Below are 20,660 nucleotides of genomic sequence, written 5' to 3' on the forward strand. Positions count from 1 at the left end.
GTGTCTGCAGGAAACAGGGCAGTGTGGCAAAGGTTCCTTGCAGGTTTGGGGCTAATTTAGCTTCTGATGGTACATGCAATTTCCATTCAGAACCTATAGCAGTTGTATTGTGTAGACAGGTTTGCTTTAACGCGCGATTGTCAGCCAAAGAAATCAAATTCATATTACCCACAGCACAGATATTATATAATCATAAATGTTTCTGCTGTAATAAATCTTATCTCAGTCAGCCTGGCTCTATTTGGTTCACTGTCGAGGAGAGGGACTCTGGTTACCTCCCCTCCCACATTCCTGCTCCTCATTGATTGGCAGAGGGAAGTTCAGTGTGCTGAGGCTGCTGAAATACTATCTATGCTGTACCCACATGTTTACAAAAAAAGCTAAATATGACAGCAGGGGCGTAGCAATAGAGGGTGCAGAGGTAGCAACCGAAGGGCCCTCCCTCAACTGCAGTATTAGCTTTCTATTGGCCCTGTGCTCATAATAATCATAGATATATAGATACTTTGAATAGTGGTAATCATTAACAAACTGTTCCTTATCCCCTTCTTGCTCCTCTGACACTGTGGTTGTCCTTGGCAGGTTTTGGTGCGCCGTATCAATTGTTATGTATAGAGTGTTTGGGGGGCCCCAATGTAAGACTTGCATTGGGGCCCACAGCTCGTTCGCTACACCACTGTATGACAGGGCAGTTTATAGGAGGGGGGGGGGGGGAAGTATGTATGTGAGGAAATTACATCAGGATTAGCTTTAGTCAGAGGCAGCACAGTTGTAAAATGTCTGAAACTGTTTTCTCTTTATCTACTATTTAAAATTCACTGAAATCAAAACGTGGACAGTACAATACATGTGTTATGTGAGTAGAATTTATTTACCTACATATGTGTTTTATTTCCTGGGATAATATGGCTGTCCCTGTTGCTTTAAAGGGATACCGTATAAATGTAACAATTTATGCCTCGCTTGCTGCACAATAATATTGTTTCACATCTATCATGTCTATTACACTCCATGTAGGCAATAACTAAAGAGGGTGAAGAGGTTATACAGACTGTCTTGCATCAACAGCGCGCTCTCTTTCCACCTAGTCTTCTGTCAGCTCCCAACTCATTATGGTGCGATTCTGCCTTGAGTATCCTTTGCTGTTTAGATACGGCGTTCAGCCAATCCAGAGAGTCCGGTAAGAGAGTCAGCCTGCTGCTAGCTAATTCACCTGCTGTGTATATACAGTATATATGGAAACACCACTAGGGCCGGCTAAGGCAATATTCACCACAAGTGCTCAATGAAGAACATTTCTTCTCCTTTGAGGTCCCACGTGCTGTTCTCAGTGAAGCTCTACTCTGAAAGCTAAGAAATTAAACATGCCTGAGGCACGACCCGTTAATATGTTATCTCTCTCTGCCTCAGCAGCCCTGCAGCTAGAACAGCTTTTGCTGTATTTTACACTGACTGTCGAGAGATCAGAGTTGAGGCATATTTATACCCCCACCTAGAATATAAAAGCCATGCCCGTTTGCTTTAAACATAAGCAAGGGAACAATTGATTATTTAGCCTAAGCAGTCATTTGTATGTAGCCCTGACCTTGGCAACTTCCACTTTCAGCTTTAATCTAATAAGTCTCATCTGCAAACAAGACACATACAAGGCAGCAGCTAAAGCCCCATGAAGGCCCTTTTGGGTTAAGAAGGCATAACATGGAACGGCCCCTGCATTTCTCATTACACAGTGGATGCACTTGCGGATTGCCTACGCATGGCAGAAACTACCCATAAACCTTTGAGGGGGACAAGCTAAGGGATTAACTACCTTGAAGCCAGGTTAGTGCCTCACTTTCCTGACACATTGTGCAGAAATGCAACTACAATGGTGTTAAAGCTGCCCACCTGGCGGTGGAAAATCAGGTTTAGAAATGTCTTGTGCCAGCTGAGTGAGTAATGGCTTTTCCCCCTGTCTCCTGTGCACTTCTCTGTGCCACATAGCTTGTCGCTAAACAGACAAAACACTGATGGATTTTTTTTCTCTCTTCAGAACTGCAATGATGAAGTAGATTTTTTCCACAGCAACCCAATGTGGATTAGATACCATATGAACAGGGCATAAGAAATATCAGCTGCCAGGTACCCATTACAAGCTCAGAAAGTGCCCCGACTTCTAGACGGTCCATGCAATTAGACTGCCTGTGTTATAGTGAGACTCTTAAAATAAGAAGAATGGGGGGGATCCTGAGCTCAGAGTAGCTGCTTATAGAGCTTTGTGGTCTAGAGTCTGATCAATGACACACAATGACACACGTCTGATTTAAGTTAGCTGAGGCGGCTGTTAATGATCACCTCAGCCAACAATCAGGTGTGTGTACTGCACCTGACGATCCCCAACCAACGAGCGATACGCCGAATAGATCTACCCAACCCCAGCAACGCCGATTCCCCCACCAATTCCACTGTTCGCACCCTTACCCATCCCGCTGTGTGGCGTCATGTATGTGCTGCTCAACACCACGCGTTGTCAGCTACTGACACGTATGTGTGCAGGCTGGACCAGCGATGTCACCCAAGGGGATCAGCTCCTGATTCCTAACTGGCGACATTCTAGTGCTTAGGATGAACAGAGAAATGGAGAAATGTGGTCTACTTGATGAACTAAATCTTTCCAGATTCAGTCCCATCAATTAATTTAAGCTGTGCGAAAAATGTGTGAGGACCTTGAGGACTGGAGTTGGATAGCCCTGGAGTAACACAGTCCACCATGTTCTTGTTTATCAACAGCAGTTGTGTATGGTACTAGAAGTCAAGATTGCATTGATTCCATTTTCCAAGAAACACTCTAGTGAGAGGTTAGTTGCACCAACTAAAGTTTCACTAAAATATTTCAGTGAAAATGGAAGCTACTGAGAACACTGTAGAATGACCTGATACAAGCATCCTCACTGAGAGGGACCAGAGGCATTTTCCCTTGAGATCCTACAATGATTGGCTTTAATTCACAGAAAGTAGTACAGGAGACAATCTACCAGGCATCACAATTCTAAAGAAACGATTATCTCGTAGACAGATCAAGAGCCTGCATTTGACCAATATCTGAAGGGGAGGGGAACAGAAAGGACATTTCCAAAAGCCCAGGGGTGACATTGGAAGGATGGGGGGGGGGGGGGGGGGGGGGGTCGGAGAAAGAAAGTACATGATTTTCAAAGTAATGGCCATGTTTTTCTAAAGCTCAGTTCATACTATACGCATTTTAACTGAAAGCTTTTTCACAATGCACTGTTGTGGATAGTTAAATCACATCAGTTTTTCAGCGTATAGTGTAAAATAGGATTTATAACATACAGAGGGGCTGCAGCACACAACAGGAAAACAGTGACAGGGGCTCTTGGTTACGCTTTAACGCGTTTAAGCTCACCAACTGCGCCAAAGTGTCCCCGATCTGGTGAGTCCTACTCTAACCATACAATGCTAGTTTTTATCAGCAGTCTAGTGGGAACTAATCCAAAAACCCAAGAGTCAACTAAATGGGAAAAAAAGGAAATTAAAAACACCTCACCTTTCACTAGCTACCAAACGAACTCTCTGTTTTCCTGTTGTGTGCTGCAGCCCCTCTGTATGTTATATATTTCTTGTGGGGATTGGGGTCTCCACTGCTGCGTACATACTTTGCAAAAAAAATTGCATTAAAAGTTGGTTTGTGCTGCTCACCCCTTGATGATTGATTATAATTTTCCCCTGTGAGCCTGCATAACCACGCCCACCTCTAGCACAGTTAAACACATAAATGAGTGCATTGCACATGTCCAGAGAGTTCGTTTGGTAGCTAGTGAAAGGTGAGGTGTTTTTAATTTCCTTTTTTCCCATTTAGTTGACTCTTGGGTTTTTGGATTAGTTCCCACTAGACTGCTGATAAAAACTAGCATTGTATGGTTAGAGTAGGACTCACCAGATCGGGGACACTTTGGCGCAGTTGGTGAGCTTAAACGCGTTAAAGCGTAACCAAGAGCCCCTGTCACTGTTTTCCTGTTGTGTGCTGCAGCCCCTCTGTATGTTATATATTTCTTGTGGGGATTGGGGTCTCCACTGCTGCGTGCATACTTTGCAAAAAAAATTGCATTAAAAGTTGGTTTGTGCTGCTCACCCCTTGATGATTGATTATAATTTTCCCCTGTGAGCCTGCATAACCACGCCCACCTCTAGCACAGTTAAACACATAAATGAGTGCATTGCACATGTCCAGAGAGTTCGTTTGGTAGCTAGTGAAAGGTGAGGTGTTTTTAATTTCCTTTTTTCCCATTTAGTTGACTCTTGGGTTTTTGGATTAGTTCCCACTAGACTGCTGATAAAAACTAGCATTGTATGGTTAGAGTAGGACTCACCAGATCGGGGACACTTTGGCGCAGTTGGTGAGCTTAAACGCGTTAAAGCGTAACCAAGAGCCCCTGTCACTGTTTTCCTGTTGTGTGCTGCAGCCCCTCTGTATGTTATATATTTCTTGTGGGGATTGGGGTCTCCACTGCTGCGTGCATACTTTGCAAAAAAAATTGCATTAAAAGTTGGTTTGTGCTGCTCACCCCTTGATGATTGATTATAATTTTCCCCTGTGAGCCTGCATAACCACGCCCACCTCTAGCACAGTTAAACACATAAATGAGTGCATTGCACATGTCCAGAGAGTTCGTTTGGTAGCTAGTGAAAGGTGAGGTGTTTTTAATTTCCTTTTTTCCCATTTAGTTGACTCTTGGGTTTTTGGATTAGTTCCCACTAGACTGCTGATAAAAACTAGCATTGTATGGTTAGAGTAGGACTCACCAGATCGGGGACACTTTGGCGCAGTTGGTGAGCTTAAACGCGTTAAAGCGTAACCAAGAGCCCCTGTCACTGTTTTCCTGTTGTGTGCTGCAGCCCCTCTGTATGTTATATATTTCTTGTGGGGATTGGGGTCTCCACTGCTGCGTGCATACTTTGCAAAAAAAATTGCATTAAAAGTTGGTTTGTGCTGCTCACCCCTTGATGATTGATTATAATTTTCCCCTGTGAGCCTGCATAACCACGCCCACCTCTAGCACAGTTAAACACATAAATGAGTGCATTGCACATGTCCAGAGAGTTCGTTTGGTAGCTAGTGAAAGGTGAGGTGTTTTTAATTTCCTTTTTTCCCATTTAGTTGACTCTTGGGTTTTTGGATTAGTTCCCACTAGACTGCTGATAAAAACTAGCATTGTATGGTTAGAGTAGGACTCACCAGATCGGGGACACTTTGGCGCAGTTGGTGAGCTTAAACGCGTTAAAGCGTAACCAAGAGCCCCTGTCACTGTTTTCCTGTTGTGTGCTGCAGCCCCTCTGTATGTTATATATTTCTTGTGGGGATTGGGGTCTCCACTGCTGCGTGCATACTTTGCAAAAAAAATTGCATTAAAAGTTGGTTTGTGCTGCTCACCCCTTGATGATTGATTATAATTTTCCCCTGTGAGCCTGCATAACCACGCCCACCTCTAGCACAGTTAAACACATAAATGAGTGCATTGCACATGTCCAGAGAGTTCGTTTGGTAGCTAGTGAAAGGTGAGGTGTTTTTAATTTCCTTTTTTCCCATTTAGTTGACTCTTGGGTTTTTGGATTAGTTCCCACTAGACTGCTGATAAAAACTAGCATTGTATGGTTAGAGTAGGACTCACCAGATCGGGGACACTTTGGCGCAGTTGGTGAGCTTAAACGCGTTAAAGCGTAACCAAGAGCCCCTGTCACTGTTTTCCTGTTGTGTGCTGCAGCCCCTCTGTATGTTATATATTTCTTGTGGGGATTGGGGTCTCCACTGCTGCGTGCATACTTTGCAAAAAAAATTGCATTAAAAGTTGGTTTGTGCTGCTCACCCCTTGATGATTGATTATAATTTTCCCCTGTGAGCCTGCATAACCACGCCCACCTCTAGCACAGTTAAACACATAAATGAGTGCATTGCACATGTCCAGAGAGTTCGTTTGGTAGCTAGTGAAAGGTGAGGTGTTTTTAATTTCCTTTTTTCCCATTTAGTTGACTCTTGGGTTTTTGGATTAGTTCCCACTAGACTGCTGATAAAAACTAGCATTGTATGGTTAGAGTAGGACTCACCAGATCGGGGACACTTTGGCGCAGTTGGTGAGCTTAAACGCGTTAAAGCGTAACCAAGAGCCCCTGTCACTGTTTTCCTGTTGTGTGCTGCAGCCCCTCTGTATGTTATATATTTCTTGTGGGGATTGGGGTCTCCACTGCTGCGTGCATACTTTGCAAAAAAAATTGCATTAAAAGTTGGTTTGTGCTGCTCACCCCTTGATGATTGATTATAATTTTCCCCTGTGAGCCTGCATAACCACGCCCACCTCTAGCACAGTTAAACACATAAATGAGTGCATTGCACATGTCCAGAGAGTTCGTTTGGTAGCTAGTGAAAGGTGAGGTGTTTTTAATTTCCTTTTTTCCCATTTAGTTGACTCTTGGGTTTTTGGATTAGTTCCCACTAGACTGCTGATAAAAACTAGCATTGTATGGTTAGAGTAGGACTCACCAGATCGGGGACACTTTGGCGCAGTTGGTGAGCTTAAACGCGTTAAAGCGTAACCAAGAGCCCCTGTCACTGTTTTCCTGTTGTGTGCTGCAGCCCCTCTGTATGTTATATATTTCTTGTGGGGATTGGGGTCTCCACTGCTGCGTGCATACTTTGCAAAAAAAATTGCATTAAAAGTTGGTTTGTGCTGCTCACCCCTTGATGATTGATTATAATTTTCCCCTGTGAGCCTGCATAACCACGCCCACCTCTAGCACAGTTAAACACATAAATGAGTGCATTGCACATGTCCAGAGAGTTCGTTTGGTAGCTAGTGAAAGGTGAGGTGTTTTTAATTTCCTTTTTTCCCATTTAGTTGACTCTTGGGTTTTTGGATTAGTTCCCACTAGACTGCTGATAAAAACTAGCATTGTATGGTTAGAGTAGGACTCACCAGATCGGGGACACTTTGGCGCAGTTGGTGAGCTTAAACGCGTTAAAGCGTAACCAAGAGCCCCTGTCACTGTTTTCCTGTTGTGTGCTGCAGCCCCTCTGTATGTTATATATTTCTTGTGGGGATTGGGGTCTCCACTGCTGCGTGCATACTTTGCAAAAAAAAATTGCATTAAAAGTTGGTTTGTGCTGCTCACCCCTTGATGATTGATTATAATTTTCCCCTGTGAGCCTGCATAACCACGCCCACCTCTAGCACAGTTAAACACATAAATGAGTGCATTGCACATGTCCAGAGAGTTCGTTTGGTAGCTAGTGAAAGGTGAGGTGTTTTTAATTTCCTTTTTTCCCATTTAGTTGACTCTTGGGTTTTTGGATTAGTTCCCACTAGACTGCTGATAAAAACTAGCATTGTATGGTTAGAGTAGGACTCACCAGATCGGGGACACTTTGGCGCAGTTGGTGAGCTTAAACGCGTTAAAGCGTAACCAAGAGCCCCTGTCACTGTTTTCCTGTTGTGTGCTGCAGCCCCTCTGTATGTTATATATTTCTTGTGGGGATTGGGGTCTCCACTGCTGCGTGCATACTTTGCAAAAAAAATTGCATTAAAAGTTGGTTTGTGCTGCTCACCCCTTGATGATTGATTGTAAAATAGGATTTAGTGTACTTAAGTGGGCTTAAAAAACAATTAGCAGCCAGTGCTCCCATACTCCGGGTTCATACACACACAATCACTATCACCTGAAAGGATCAGAACTTAATCCCTCTGGTGATAGTTCAGGGCTGAGTGCAGTACTGATGCATCACTAGCCAGTAGCTGTTGTGTTGCTATGGAGAGGGAGAACTATACAGTGCACAACATGGCTTTGGGTGGGTAGGGTAAGAAGGTGAACACAGTTCATCAGTATGGATCCATAGTTTAAAAAATATTAATTACTTGGACATGAGGAAAGCAGCCACCTGGTACACATGCTAAAAACACCTCAGCAAAGTAGGTTGGTGGGGGTCACCTTGGCTGAAATTCTACCCTATATACAGCTGCCCTAACACATTGTTTAAAGATCTGGCACATAGGATCTTTAAACAGCATCAATTTGTTAGCGACACATTTATAAAGCACTTTGCTTATGGAAGAAAGTTCTTATGCGTGTATGCATCTTCCCACATGATATTTTAAGCTAATACATAATGAGTAAAGTGACAGGGGCCCTTTAATAGTGGTCATTTTCAGCACATCTATTTTTGGAGAACCACAGTCAGTCGCTGCCTTTAGGATAAGGTAAACACAGGCTGATATATTTTAAATGGACAATATTTCACAGATTGAAAATTGTGCTGTAAATATTGTTTTAAAGGAATACTATGAATGCCCAAGTGTTCTAAAATGACAATGTACAAATAATGTCTAAGTAGCTGCGTAAACATTTTCCTACTTTTCATGTTAAATATCAGAGGCAAAAGCTGTAATTTATTGGGACAAATCAATTGCAGAAGGGGTGTCTGCTTCAATGCACAGCCAGTGTTGCATATCAGACTACAGAGTATTTTTCTCAGAAAGTAAAAACCGTATGAAAAGCTGTGACAAAAGCTGTGAGCTTTCTCTTGATCTCTCACACACAGTTACACACAGGGTTAACTGACCAAGTGTGAGGGGAATTTCCCCTCTCCTCAAGGCTCATTCTGCCGTTTTGGCATCAGTAAAGTTTGAAGTATTTTGATAACAGTAAAGAAAGAGGTTGCCAGTGAAATGTATACACCAGTACTTAGCAGCACACTTCCCAAACAATTCCTATCTCAATTGAAAAAAATATGTAGATTGATAGTGTTCCTTTAATGCTTCATAGCACTTGATATTGATCAGAATTCAGCAGAAGTCTGATTGAATTTGGCTAGGAACCTGCAGTGTAGAAACGGGAAAGGGGGGGGGGGGAGGTTACAGGGGTTGCGATTGCACTGGGGCCCTGGACCAGAGTAGGCCCACCTGGTAATGATCATCTATTTGTGTTTTGAATAATGGTAATGGATTGGTTAGACTGGAAAGATGGTTTTAGCACATGGTCAAATAAAGTGCTGGTGGTCCCCTGTAAAATGTGCACGTGTGCATTTGGCTCTGCAACAATGCCGCTGATGGGAACATCGCTACACCCAGCTTTATATCGTTTGAGACAGTAAAAAGTTACATGTTTATCAATTGCCTAACTTTCAATCCCACTTGACTAAGCCAATAATGACATTTGTACACAATCATTTAAGCGCACATCCTATTAATATAAAAGTCCACATAAAAATCACTTAGGAATCCTCATATGCAGTTTCTTAGTCTCTTGTGCCACCATCACCATGGACACCCAACAGTAAACAGACTCACCAGATGTATTGGCCACTGCTAGACTGGCCAACCATGCACAAATCCAGTCTAGCAGTGGCCAATACATCTGGTGAGTCTGTTTACTGTTGGGTGTCCATGGTGATGGTGGCACAAGAGACCAAGAAACTGCATATGAGGATTCCTAAGTGATTTTTATGTGGACTTTTATATGAATAGGATGTGCGCTTAAACGATTGTGTACAAGTCTTTTAGGTCCTGCCTGACCTTGTGGTAGCGCACTCCGACTGGACTTTTAATTCTGTGTTAGCTATAGCGCTTTGATACATTTTACAATAATGACATTTGTTCATCGATTTTTAGGCCAAAATCTAAATGGAAATCCTATGGTGTTTAATAAATTTTCTTTCACTTTAATCTTTTAAAGCACACCTGTCCAAATGTATGTGTGCTTTGACTAAATGAAATGTCTAATGTAGTAAAGAAAAAAAAATCTAATCATGCATACTAGAAAGAAATGGGGTTGAAAAAAAAAAAAAAGATATTCAAATATTCAAAAAACAAACAAAACAAAAACTAACAAAAAAATTGCAAATAAGAATAAAACAACATGAAGAAGAATAGAAAGATAAATAACTTCCCCCATAACAGATATATTGCTTTGACTTGCAATACAGTTCATTTCTGTTTGTATAAATCAGCTGCAAATTCCCCCGGCGTCAGAAGGATCTATATCACAGAACATGTGTTGGGCTCACAGCTGGGTTTTCAGGTTACAGATTTCCTGTGTGATGCAAGGTGTGCAGCATAAGTCATCTCATCCGCTGCTCCATATACATTAGTGCAGCTTTCTGTCCTCATTCTCTCATGAGCTGCGCAGCACAGATGGCAGGGGGTATATCTCTGCATACAGACCTATCCACATCAGTCTCTTTCCAGCAATGCAATGTATTCCGGAGCTCATCTCCCTACAAGCATTGTTTGGATTCCGTTGTCTGGGGAGCTCATGTGGATTCTGGCAGTAACAGGTACACGATAAATACTAGCAGTGAAATACGATCACTTATGTTACACAGGTTGGCATCAATGGAGTATGCTGTGTTATACCGCAGTACATAATGAGCTGGCACAATATAAACACGGGCAAATTATAATTATCACAGCCTTGCACTATGCTTTCCTGAAGGCATGCTGGAGATAGAAAGGTTTAGCGCAGGCACTATAGAGCATTCCTGTACACTGAGCTGACTGATAGAAATTAGATTATGAGACCAGTAATGTTTTCATATCTCTTTATTCACTTCTTAAAGGAAACCTGTAGTGACAGGCATAGAGGCGAAAATATACAAAACTTAGGAGGTTAAATGGACAAAGTATCCAGTAGCAATAAGGGTACCCACGGTGATGTCGTGCATCCCCGATTGCCACAGTGCATGCTGCTAGATGTAGTACATTATTGCGATTACATCTTGCGGCTGGGTACTTCAATCTGTGGTTCTGCGGCACAGGAAGCAACAAGATGGAGGCTCTTATAAATACACGGGAGGCTTCTGAGCATCCCATTGTAGGTATGGGTTGGTTCACACTCAGGAGCTTTTAAGTTCCCTTTGTGATCATTCTCACTGGAGCGTTTGCGATTTACATAAATTGCAAACTTGCTGCACACAGCATTTGGGGGGCGATTGCGTTGAGATTCTCGTTCTATTGAACAGGAAACACAAATCGTGGTAAAAATGTGAAATTTCATGCTGCAAATTTGCGCTGCATGATTTGCACATTTAGTGTGAACTAGCCCTAAATGAATGTTGCCTCTCCACAACCCATCTCCCCTCCCCCCCCCCCCCCAAAAGGCTCACACTACTAAGAACTAAGAAGCAATGTCTATAATTGTTGCATTTGGTGATTGGGTTCACTTTAAGGGTGGCACACTAAAGTCGTTTTTCTATTGCATTAGACCCCTCTGTGCAGCATCAAAACAGTTTTTTTAGATTCCATAAGATTATAACTTAAGTGGAACTGAATATAACTTAATAAATAAAATTACTTATTTTGAATTTAATGTTTTCCCACTGAAAAATCTTACCCCACCCTTACCTGTTCTGTAAAATATTTAGTAAGGTAGGTTTTTGTACAGGGTTAGGTACAAGTTTACAGTGAGCTATCATTGACTAAAATATTTATAAAGGAATATTGTAAAACATTTCCATGCCTCGTACTTTATGCCCCTGTCAGCAGTAATGATTTTCAGCACCAGTAGGCCCAGTGTATACTAGCTGTATACTAGTGTATACAGCTGCCAATGTGATTTCTGCCTGGAGTGGGGCAGCAAGGTTCATAGCAGGGCTGTTGAATCAAAGTCGCAGAGTAAGAGCAATTTTTGGTTACCTGGAGTTGATGGTTTCATACACTGAGGAGTTGGATGATTTTTGTACCCACTCAAAAGCCCTGCCAGGAGGATACATGTAAAAATAGCCTTAAAAAATGTTGGCGCAGGATGAAGCCGATAAAGGCTTACTGTGGTCCTGAACAGGTCCCAGCAGTATTAATTACTAGTCCCCTTCCAGGCCACCATGGATAGTGGGGAAGGACGTAATTTGGCGGACAAATTACACTGTTTTTAGGCAATCTGGGTTCAGTCTTTCTGAGCCCTGCTATAGCCGTAACTCACATTAGGGTCTATGGTGTGCCAAAATTTCACGGCGCTTAATTGTTTTGCTTAGCTGTAAGGACTGTGGAGTCAGAGTGGGAGTCGAAGAGTTTGAGCAATTTTGGATATCTAGAGTCTGAGGTTTCATAAACTGAGGAGTCAGATTTGGAGTTGGATAATTTTTGTACTGACTCCACAGCCCTGGTTCATAGTCAACTCTAAGGCCTCTTTCACATTGAGAAGTTGCGTTTGATTCGACGTTAAAGTCGCACAATGTGCCCCTAACGCAGCGCATGTAGGTTATGAAATTGGACATTATTTTGCACTGCGCTGTGTGTCTCTCGGTGCGCTGTTTTCATCGCATACTGATGGAACGAAGACGGTGCATACGTTACCATTTTTTTAACAAAAAAAACACCTTACTGAGCATGTGCAACACACAATGCAGCAAATGTATTGCTAAACGCACAGCATGCAGAACTTTCTAAATATTGCTACACGTTACACACAACGTAACGTGTGCACTGTGAATGTCGCACAGACTTTGTATTGCTGTGCGTTAGTCTGCGTTATAAAATTTTCTAACATGCGACTTTAATGTCACACTGTGAAAGAGGCCTTAATGCACCTGTATACAATGCCTAATGAAGGGTGGGCCAAGCCCAAATAGGTCAAGTACTGCTGCACACAAAATTTACATAAAATACTGGAGATCCCATTAAGAACAAAATATTGGGTTAAACATTTATGGAATAAAAATAATTGTTTTAATACCACACTGTGCATCCCTGTATCTCAGACAACCAAACCATGTGAACAGGACCATGGAAAAGTCAATTCTACATGTCCATCGGTCTGCTCTGGAAAATAGGCAGCAGACCTAGTGAGAACTGACCCAAAGTCAGTGCTGCAGGAAACCGATCTTAAAAGTGCACCCGTTTAGGTACTTCAAAACTGAGATTGCCAAGTATAGAAGCTTATGCACAACCACTGATTGCCTACACAAGGCTTCTGAAACACTGGTAAGCTGTAGATAGCCATCAAAGTGAACACAGGTCCATGACTCGTTTATTTAAATCTACAGTATAACTGCGGTACTACAGTATAAATTATGCTGCAGGCCATCTTCCTATTAAAATCCTTTTCTAACTAATTCAGAGTGGTATGACTTCTGGGAAAGCATGTCAAGTATCAAGTTTTTATACCTGTAGGATGAAATCAGTCTATGCCGACCGTACAATCAACTCTGTCTTGATGCAGCAGCTGGAGGAAGGCATGGGCAATATAACTCATTCCATTGTGGTGGTAATTATCAGGTTATCAAAGCTGTTAATCTGTGTACAAGTCAGAAAGGAGTTAATCAAGCAGACAAAACAATTCCTAGAGGGACTACACACTCCCGTCAACGCTGAAGGCCTCAGTGCTACAAAATGCGTTAGAACTGATCTATTTAAGCTTAATGTTATTGAATTGGCTGGAAATGTTTGTATTTTAGCTATAGAAAGAAAGGTAGAGAGTCTGTTTTGCCCATGGCAACTGGATCCCAACTGTTCTATTGTAGGCAATGGAGCGGGAAACACGCAGCTTCATTTCAGATACTCTTTATACTCGAGGCCCATTCTACTCCAGGCCAATAATTAAATGTAAAAAGTACAACAATAAAATGGAGGAACTGGAAGAAAAAATAAAATGGCTGGATAAAGCATCCTGAATAAGCCTCGGATACTTTGTGGAAGAGAGATCTGTTTAAAGCAATGGGGAGTTGGTTACCATGAGAATGGGCTTGCAACTTGCAAGGTAATAGAAACTGATCCCTGCAGCGTAAGAAGCTCAAATCCCTCGAGGACAAAGAAAAACAATATAAGCTAGAGATTCCTATAACTAGATAAGCGCCTTCCTTCAAGATACTAATCATTTTTCATCTTCAAGATTGTTCTACGCAAAGCAAATTTCTCAACTTGATTAGAGATGAGAAACCCGAGCGAGGGAAGAGAGAACGGAGCAGGAGAGGTAGAAGCGGAATAACAGAAAGAAGGTCACACAGAAGCAAGCACAATGGGAGAGCTTTGTTTCATGGAACAAAAGAGACTATGAAAGGCAGTTATGATAACCTACAAGGGAGTTGTCATTATAGAAAGATGGAAGCTATCGTGACTTGTTATTGAAGCTGCAAGTTTCATGGCTGTCATCATTTATTAATAAAAGGCCCCATCTCTAGCCACAAATGTTTTTGCCTGTGTAGAAGCTTAATTTGCTTTCGTCCAATAAATGACTATTAAAGTACTAGGTCAAAAGTCCCAACGCTGGCCACTTTCCTGTACAAGGAGGTAATAATCAGAGATTCAGTGTGTGCCCCACCCCTTTGCAGTCTGAAAAGAAAGATTATGTGATCTAAGCAGCAGCATTTTAACAAAGAACATTTTAGATGCAGAAGTCGCCTTTTATACAGAGGAGGTAACAGTTGAGCCCTCTGATCACTAAGCTGATAAGGTTTTTTTTTACCTCTTTAAACTTCAGTTAAAGCAATAGTAAAGGGAGCTGTCTATTGGAGAGGTAAGGCTGTGGATCCCATAGAGCCTCCCCATTCTGCTGTGTCCCCTCGTTAAACCTCTACCCCCAGTTGAAATTCTGCACTTTTGGGACTCCTTGGCAGGCTTGGGAAGAACGCGTTTCCGAGTGCTTCTGAAGATTGGCACATACGGTAGGTATTGTGCATGGGCACCTGAAACGCGTTGTGACATCACTGGCACGTTAGCAACAGGGAGACAGCCTAATGCCCTCCTCCACCAGGGAGCAGAGTTGCTGCTGGCCATGGCAACTCAACAGGCACCTCCCTTGACGTAATATGGGCTTAGTCCCTAGCATGCTTTTATATCTTTTAACCAAGTAAGTGCAATGATGTTTGGGGTTGCTGAATAAAATCTGCTTATTTCACGATTAGAGCACCTTCCCTTCTGTTGTACATGTGCAAGCCCAAACTTGTGTGTGCGCGGTATGGATTTGCTCGTCTTTTAGAAGCACTTGGGGATGCAAGTACTTCCGAAGGCTGCCTGAGGAGTGCCAAATAGGGATTAGACCAAGCTAGCTGAAGAACTTTACCAGGGCCCAGCAGTGGAACAAGCGGATAGAGAGAGGATCGGGGGATGTATGGGATCGAGAGCCTTCAGTTTACATATGCAAGTATTCAAGTCCTACTTCACAGAGCCAAATTAATCCATGCCATGCACTGATGAGGATCCACCAATCCGAAACAGTCTGTATGCATGTTGGATTATTATGGCTCTGTACGAATTACAAGCGGACACATCATTGCATTCCAGTGGATCTGGAGGTGTATATAGCTTCCAATGCATATATTCAGCAGTGATGCATTGGAAGACATCTCGGAGCTCACTCCAACTTGAACTATTGCAAATACTTTCTGTTTTAAGAAAGCAAACACTTGTTTTTCATAGGCGAGTAACAAACTCATTTTTTCAGCTAGCTTTAGTATTGCTTTACCCCAGTCTGCTTCCTCTCATACTTCCACAGGAGGAACAGAGGGAGGGAGTGGGTGGGGTTAGGCAAAAGCTCAGAGCTGAGGAAGAACCTTACACTTTTGTGGCAGCTCTACACTTTGTGCACAGATCTCCGAGTCATGAGACTTTTCTAAAGGGAATTTCTTTGGAACCACTAGGAAAGTATAAAGGGCTAAAAAGAGACCAAAAGCCCCCTACTAACCCTTTAGCGGTCAATTTATTTAGAGGCTTGCAAGTGCTCCAGGCCAGTTTATTTTAGCACATTTTGTATTTACTTCCTTGCTATTAAACAGTGTGGCTGTAATGTGTATTTATGGCCGCTTGTCACTAGGGGGCAGGGTTAGTCAACAACAGAGGACTTCTGCTTTCAGGTTCTATATTTTCTGCTAGCAAAGAGACATCAAAGCATTCCAAGAATTAACAGCACAAGGGCTGCAATTAACGTTTTCTCCTGAGTGATATTTTCAAACTTGTCAATAAAATGCATTTAAAACCACAAACATGCAAGAAAAAAAACACTCAAAATAATTTTGATAGTACTTTTTCAAATACTTTTTCAATTGCAGAGTGCTGAAAAGTTATTTTAAATAGAAGATGAAAAAGTATCTCTTAGGAGAAAACTCAGGAGAAAGAGTGAATTGTATATGGGCCAAGGAGTTTTGAAAGCGGAGGTCAAAAGCAGTGCGCTTACCTCAAACAAGATAATTCCTTTGAAGCTGCTAATTGGTCACAAGAGACCAAAAAGTTCTCTATTAAAAAACACCAAAAAGTCCTCTATAAAGAGCTATGCTAAATGTAATTTTACCTATTTATAACAGACGGTATTTGCGATAATTTAGCTTCAAGTGAGCAACTATGGTTTCCCATAATGCATCCCTCTAGAATATGCAAATCCTTTATGCCCCTGTAAAAAGGGCTGCACATTCAGAACAGCTGGTGTATAGCAAGCCTATAGCTCTGTAAAATTTATTAGCTACAGGCTCACTTTGTACCAGCAGTTCGGGGCATGCAGCCTTGCTTTCAAGGGCATAAAGAGATGATTTGCATATTCAGGAGTGATGCATCATGGGAAACCACAGTTGCTCACTTAAAGCTGAATTATGTCAAATACCATCCGTTTTAGGACTATGGAAAGGAATAGATTGTCAGCTTCTCTGAGGGACAATTAGTGGCGTGTCTATGGACTCTGTAAATACGCAATAATGTTAATAATCCTCATGAAAAATGAAGCAATCTACCTGACAAAAATCCATCTGGAATCTTAACAGCACCTACAACTATAGCACAACATGACAGAGTAGTTCTAAGTGCAGTCTTCAGAAATGAGATTCTTGGCCTCTTGACTACTTCTGGGTAAAGATATGGCAGCTTCAATACAAAACAAGTAAACAGAGCGGGACAGAAGAATGAATTATCTGAAAGGAACAGAACGCAGGCTTGCAGACACGGTGCTTCACAGGCAATTAGTTGTCGGATTCAATACCAACATGCAAAAAGTAATGGTTGAATGAAAAAAATTGGAAGGAAAAATGATGATGAAAGCAGTCATTAGCAATGCGCCATTAGGTACAACACAACTTACATCCTGGTTATCTTGCTAGTGCATTGATCTGTGCTGCTCTCTAACTACATGAAGGGATCAGTGAGGATGTGTGTGGAGGGCAACGATCAGGCTCTCTGTACACTGCACAAGGCCTGACAGAGACCTCCAGTACTTCATTATAGGAAGACTGATAGTGCGGACAGACACTACACCTGCACGCATCTAGTAATGCAGCTTCTATATTCCCTACCTTCCAGTACATCCAGACCATAATACTGCCCTAATTACATGATTTATTGAATTATTATTACATAGTATTTATATAGCACCGGTATTCTCAGCAGCGCTGTACAGAGTATTTAGTCTTGTCACTAACTATCCCTCAGAGGAGCTCACAATCTAATCACTACCATAGTCATATGTCCATTGTAGTCTAGGGACAATTTAGGGGGGGAAGTCAATTAACTTATCTGTATATTATTGGGGAGTGGGAGGAAATCAGAGTGCCTGGAGGAAACACATGCAGACATGGGGAGAACATACAAAATCCCTGCAGATGGTGCCCTGGATGTTATTCGAACCAGGGATCCAGTGCTGTATGGCGAGAATGCGATCCCCTACACCACCGTGCTGCCCATTAAACACTCCAAATAATGATGAAATCATTTCACATAAAAGGAACCCGAGGTGTGATACATATGAAGGCTGACATACCATATTTTTTTTTTTTTAAACAATACCATTTGCTTGGCCGTTCTGTGTCTGAATCACACACACCTGAAACAAGCATGCAGCTAATCTTATCAGTTTTTGTTAGAAACACCTGCTGCATGCTTGTTCAGGGTCAAAGGTTAAAGGTATTAGAGGCAGGGGATCAGCAGGACAGCCAGGCAATTTGCATCAAATAAATATGTCAGCCTCCACATGTCTCTCACCTCAGGAAAAACAAAAGACACCAAAAAGCAAACAATAACTATCTCCACGTGTCAGAAAAACATTAAGAGCAACAAATCGTCGAGAAACATATGAATAGGGAATGCTACAATCAGAATGGATAGTATAGAGGAGAGTATTATGAACCACCTTAGCTGTATGGACGAGCTCAGCTCGTCCATCACCGCCGGTGGCTGCCGCTCAGGCCCTGCTGGGCCGATTTGCTCGCTATAAAAAGCAGCACACGCAGCCGGCACTTTGCCAGCCGCGTGTGCTACCTGATCGCCGCCGCAGCGCGGCGATCCGCCGCGTGCAGCGGCGAAAGAGGGTCCCCCCAGCCGCCCGAGCCCTGCGCAGCCGGAACAAACAGTTCCGGCCAGCGCTGAGAGCTGGATCGGAGGAGGCTGACGTCAGGACGTCGGCTGACGTCCATGACGTCACTCCGCTCGTCGCCATGGCGACGAGCAAAACGTAACAAGGATCATTGCGGCCTTCCTTGTTACTGCGGATCGCCGGAGGCGATCAGAAATATGGGTTAGGAGTGCCCTCTAGTGGGCTTTCATACAGCCAACTTTCAGTTGGCTGCATGAAATCGTTTTTTTTTTATTAAAAAAAAAACCCTCCCACAGCTGCCCTGGCGATCTTAATAGAACGCCAGGGTGGTTAAAATGTGTTTATAGAAGAACGGACATCTTTCACAGAGATTTATAGAGTCCATAGTTATGTTGCCAATAGTCCCTTTTAGGGGCTTACGATCTTATGTGAAGTAACTAAAAACCCCAGCGCTGCAAGGCAAGAGTGTGCTATCTACTACACAACAGGCTGTGCCTTGGCCTATAGCTAAACCTGGGAGGCTAGGACCCCAGCTTTGCAAGACAAGATGCTACCATGATGCCCAATTAAAGTACCACTATTGGGAAAAACTGTCAACTTTTACAATTAAAAGAGTACATTTGATCCAGAATAACATGCGATATACATTAATTTTTTCCCCTATGTTGCTGTCACTTACACTGGGCTGTAAAAATCTGATGATCTGACAGGTACCGAACTAGTCTATTTACTCCTTTCTCAGAGTTTTCATTATTTTCATAACCACTTAACAGAATTGTAGTTGTTGAGCCCAACTACGGAACTCGTGTAAAAGAGAGTAGGGTGTCCAGCCACCATCTTGTAAAGAATAAAGGAAATGCTGAGAATCCTGCATGAGAAGATGGACTAGTCCAAAACCAGATTTTTGCAACATTGGTAAAGTAATTTACAGTGCATTTTACTCTGGGCGACATATACATCTTTTTGCAATAGTGATCCTTTCATCTTTCTGCATATCTGACATTGGTTGTGCATGTTCAGGTCCCACACAATGGATATGTACTCCTCCAGTAATGACTGCACAGAACGCAGAATACCCAGACTTCTAGCAGCATCCCAAAGACTGGGACCCCTATTAGGATACCCCAGATATTTCTATACTCTCCAGATTGTTAGGAAGGTTAATCCACTAGAGATCAGAGCAATATTTTTGTGAGCTGAGGTTTGGGGTACCATAGGGTAAAAAATATACTGTAAAACCTAAAGGCCTCAATTCACTAAACTTATCTCCTGTCTTTAATAACTCTTCTAGAGTTGTTACCATGGTGATAAGGCATGTAGTATTCAGGAAACATTTTACCTCAGGCAAGCCTAAAGTTAACTCTTCTGTCTTTAAATTAACTCTCCAATCCTTAAAATAACTCCAGAGTTAAAGACAGGCTTAATTAACTGCGTGTGAAAATAACTACAGAGGAGGTAAATTAACTACAGAGGAGGTAAATTAACTACAGGAGAGGTAACTTAAGGAATGAAGAGGTAAGATAACTCTCTCACGTGTGGAGGTAAGTTTTCTCTTGCCTTATTATCTCTACCATGATCTTAGTGAATTGAGGCCAAAGTCAAGCTAAAACTAGGTTAAAAGGGACCCAGATCAAACAGAGCAAATTCCTATAAACCAAAAGTATGCACTGCAGCAGAGCATTAGGTGAAGATTAAAGAGGAACTGTAGTGAAAATAATGAATAAAATAGCTTTTTTACAATATTCATTTATAAATTATTTATTCATTAATTTCCCCCTTGTAAAATCTTTCCTCTCCCAGATCTTCATTCAGAACTGTATCACTGGTGGTGACATCTTTAGTCCTGCCAGGTGATCTGTACGGAATGTGCACTCCTCCGAGGGACAGTTAAAGCCAATGGGTACCGATTTAAAAAAAAAAAAAAAAAAGTCCTCCGTTCAAATCCCCCGCTGCGGGGGACTTCGGAAGTCATCGGGAGCACTCTGGCTCCCGAAGACGGGCCGCTCCTTACCACGCACGCGCGAGTGTGTTATAGACCTGCGCAAGTGCGTCATAGAGGGTGCCCGCGCATGCGTAGTATGGAGCGGCCCATCTTCAGAGCCCGAGTGCTCCCGAAGACTTCCGAAACCTCCCTTCGGCGGCCGAAGTGGCAGTATTTCACCGAACTGGTCGAATACTGCTACAGGGGATCCTGAGCGGGACCGGGCACCGGGAGAGGAGAGGGAAATCTCATTAGGACCGAGCCTTCCCTCCCCTTAGGTGAGTACCTGACTTTTATTTTTAAAAGGGTACCCATTCACTTTAATGACAAGACTATATAGACTCTGTACAGCTCTGCGGAAGATGTCGGCGCTATATAAATACTAAAAAATAATAATAATAATAATGTTTGTTAC

The 20,660-nt window shown here is 42.5% G+C and overlaps 1 protein-coding gene and 1 non-coding gene across 2 annotated transcripts in view; both read right to left on the reverse strand.

Annotated features, from left to right (window-relative positions):
• COP1 (COP1 E3 ubiquitin ligase) overlaps positions 1-20,660 on the reverse strand; it is a 319,426-nt gene that overhangs the window by 26,025 nt on the left and 272,741 nt on the right. The window lies entirely within an intron of this gene.
• Positions 17,105-17,240, reverse strand: LOC137523192 (small Cajal body-specific RNA 3). The gene has a single exon (XR_011022554.1). It is a non-coding gene; the product is annotated as a small Cajal body-specific RNA 3 (non-coding RNA).

This window comes from Hyperolius riggenbachi, chromosome 6, assembly GCF_040937935.1.
Source record: "Hyperolius riggenbachi isolate aHypRig1 chromosome 6, aHypRig1.pri, whole genome shotgun sequence".
Taxonomy (NCBI): domain Eukaryota; kingdom Metazoa; phylum Chordata; class Amphibia; order Anura; family Hyperoliidae; genus Hyperolius; species Hyperolius riggenbachi.